The sequence below is a fragment of the Oryx dammah genome, unplaced genomic scaffold (genome assembly GCF_014754425.2).
Source record: "Oryx dammah isolate SB20612 unplaced genomic scaffold, SCBI_Odam_1.1 HiC_scaffold_7, whole genome shotgun sequence".
Lineage (NCBI taxonomy): Eukaryota > Metazoa > Chordata > Mammalia > Artiodactyla > Bovidae > Oryx > Oryx dammah.
The window spans coordinates 19,105,530-19,108,732 of record NW_024070191.1 but is presented as its reverse complement, the minus strand read 5'-3'; the positions used below and the strand labels follow the sequence as shown (position 1 = coordinate 19,108,732).

At 42.1% G+C, this 3,203-nt stretch overlaps 1 pseudogene; it reads left to right on the top strand.

Moving 5' to 3' along the window:
* The first annotated feature begins 418 nt into the window (after positions 1-418).
* On the top strand, positions 419-1,086 carry LOC120865605 (annotated as a pseudogene).
* Positions 1,087-3,203: the final 2,117 nt, after the last annotated feature.

Genomic DNA, 3,203 nt, shown 5'->3' with positions numbered 1-3,203 from the left:
CCTCAAGTATCTTTCTTTACCTGAAATGTACACAAAATGTATTTGATTTGATACATTTGCCATATATCAAATTCCAGGACAGGGCAGCAGGGCCTGGCGTTTCCTCACTGGCCTTCCGCCACCTTCCTCCGCTTGCGCCTCCTCTCTCGCGACCCTCAAGCTGAGGCCCCTTCCGGGGTGGGGGTGGTGGTGGGGGAGTCCGGACCCCCAGGGAATTTCTCGAATTCTCTCCACCCTTCCCCCCCACCCGGCCTGCCGCCCTTTCAACCGGCCCAGCGGCCTCCGGAGCCTGGTGCGGCCGTCGGGCTATGAAGACAGGATCCCGGAGTCGCCTGGCCCATGGTCCAGAGGATCCTGGTCTGCCTGGCCGGGGTGTGAGGACCGGGAGCCCGGCGCTGCCGCCGCCGCCACCGCCGTGATGACCCGTTCCCAGAAGGCCCTGAGGCTCGAGCGGAAATCCCCGCAGGAGAAAGCTGAGGAAGGTGCCACATCACCCCGAGGAGTGAATCCGACCTCGACACCTGGGAGGTTGCCCTCCTCCGACGGCCTCACACCGGCTCCGAAGACAGCTACTTCAAGGCGCACAGTAAGCTTCCCAGTGACTAACCACAGTCACCACCTACCTTCAGATCCTCGACCAAAGTGAGGCATCGCAACGTTTAAGAGGATGGAGGTGGATACGTTTCACCTCTTCATCCGCCTGTAGATTGCCCCCTGGAGGGGAGAACTGCCCTCAAACTCTCAGAACTGTCCCGTTAAGCGTAGTCCCAGTTGCTTCATATTTATCCCGACACTTTCTCCACAACCAAGATGGATGCTTCGGTTCTGTCCATGAAAGGGAGGACAGTAAAGGAGAAGACAAAGAATATGCTGAAATCGTTAGGAAGCAGGTTTCAGCCACTAAAGCGGAAGCAGAAGAGGATGGAGTAAAGGTCCTCACGGCCCTGACAGGGCGCTGCACCAGCACTAGCGGGCCTTCCAGTGACAGCAGCTCAGATTTGCTTTATGACAACTTTACGACGATGACGTGATGCCGAAGATGAGGAGGACGAAGAGCCGAGGGTTAGGATGAGGGGGGTTCTGTAACTGAGGAGTCACATTGGGCTCCTTCAAGGCCCCTGTACTGCCCTGCCATCTCAGGCCAAAGGGAAGGGAGCCAGTGAGGATCTAGCAGCAAAAACCTATCACCTGGGTGGGGAAAACATGGCTTCTGCTGACTCCTCCAATGGATATCAGTTGGTGCCTTTTTATGGGCCTCTTAATGGAAGGAAAGTAACCCTCCACAGAATGAGTTCTTGCATTCCATCACTGTACTGATTTATTCTTTTGGGTTTTTCTTTTTTTTTCTTTATTTCATTAAACTTCCACCTCCACTTCGTCTCTACAAAGTGTTCGCAGCAAAACACATCTGGTCTGTTTTTAGATTCTCGAAGAATTAGATAGTCTTTCATCAAACAAAAGGAATAAAATTCTAAAAATTTCACAGGTGAAAATAATCTCAAAACGGATCATAGATCTAAACGTAAAAGTTTAAGCTATAAAAAACTTAAAGAAGAACGCAGGAGAAATCTTTAGTAACTTTGAGTCTGACAAAGATTTCTTAGCTACTAAACAAACAGCATGAACAAAAAATTTTTCATAAATTTGGTGTAATTAAAATTTAAAACCTTTGCTCATCAAAAGACCCTGGTAATGAAAGAAAACGTAAACTGCAGGCTGAGAGAAAATATTTGCAAAATATATGTTGAAAAAGGACTTGTAGCTAGAAGATATAAGGAACTCTTACAACTCAATAATATAAATAACAATAAGTTTGGGCAAAACGTTTGAACTAATGCTTTACTGAAAAAGATACATAGATGACAAATGAGCTGAAAATATGATCCATGTCACAAGTTACTATGGAATTAAAGTGCATTTAGATGCAAATAATAACTTGAAAACCTGATATATCACTGAAATTTCTAAAACTTGGAAGACTAATCAGACCAAATGTGAATGAGCATGTATTCCGTAAGGTTATGGAAAAACCTGAATGAACTTTTTGGGCAACCTAGTAGAACTTCTGGAACTCTTACATGATGTTCTTTTAAATGTAATATGGTACAATCACTTTGGGTCACTGATTGGCTTTGTATTAAAAATATAAATCAGCAATTTCACTCTAGATGTTTATCCCAGAGAATGAAAAATATATGTTTATAGCAGTTTTATTCATAATAGCCCTGGAAACAACCAGATGTCCATAACCTCCCAAATAGAAAAACAAAACTGTGTTCTAGCCTTGCAATGAACTTGTTCTACTCGGCAATAAGGAGAAAGATACCTCTGATACATACAATGTGGGTAAATCTCAAAAAATTCACAGTGAATGTCTCCATCAAAGGTACCAGCAATGATAAATTCTAGAAAATGAAAGCTAATCTGTACTGACAGTAAGCAAATCCGTGAGTAGCTTCCTTGAGCAAATGGGCAACAAGAAACACTCTGGCCTGATGAAGATGTTCCATATCATGAGTGTAATGGGGGTTACACAGGTATGTATATATATGTCAAAAGCCATAAAACACTGTGCTTAATACCTTGGAATTATTTTATGTAAATTATACTGCAATAAAAAATTTTAACACTTGTAAAGATTGTTTAAAGGATGATCAATATATGAAAGTAGGGCTTGAATAAATATTTGTATACCCATATTCATAGCAGTTTTGCAAGATAGACAATGGGTGGAAATAATCCAAGTGTCTATGATCAGAAGAATGTCTAAACTAAATATGATATATACATACAATTAATTATTATTCAACCTTAAAAATCTGGCACCTGGTACAACATAGATGAACCTTGAAAACATTATGTTAAGTAAAATAAACCAGTTACAAAAGGATGAATAATGTATGGTTCCACTTATATGAGGTTCTTAGAGCAGTTGAGTTCATAAAAGCAGAAAGTAAATGGTAGTTGCCAGAGGCTAAGAGGAGAAGAGAATGGGGAGTTAGTGTTCAATGAATCAGAGTTTCAGCTGAATTCTGGAATTGAATGGTGGGGATGGTTGCACAAACAATATGAACATACTTAATGTGATGGAATTGGACATTTTTTAACTTTCAAAAAGGTAAATTTAGTGTTACACACATTTTACCACAATTCAAGAGGTGGCGAATATACTATGTGAGAGGAAAAGATGGACAACACTTTGA